Source organism: Lampris incognitus, chromosome 16, assembly GCF_029633865.1.
Source record: "Lampris incognitus isolate fLamInc1 chromosome 16, fLamInc1.hap2, whole genome shotgun sequence".
Classification (NCBI taxonomy): domain Eukaryota; kingdom Metazoa; phylum Chordata; class Actinopteri; order Lampriformes; family Lampridae; genus Lampris; species Lampris incognitus.
Genome location: NC_079226.1, coordinates 2,091,695 through 2,091,913, shown reverse-complemented (window position 1 = coordinate 2,091,913; position 219 = coordinate 2,091,695).

Genomic DNA, 219 nt, shown 5'->3' with positions numbered 1-219 from the left:
ACCAAACAGACATGTACTGGACACCGTAGGATGATCCACCAAACAGACATGTACTGGACACCGTAGGATGATTCCACCAAACAGACATGTACTGGACACCGTAGGATGATCCACCAAACAGACATGTACTGGACACCGTAGGATGATCCCACCAAACAGACATGTACTGGACACCGTAGGATGATCCCACCAAACAGACATGTACTGGACACCGTAGGA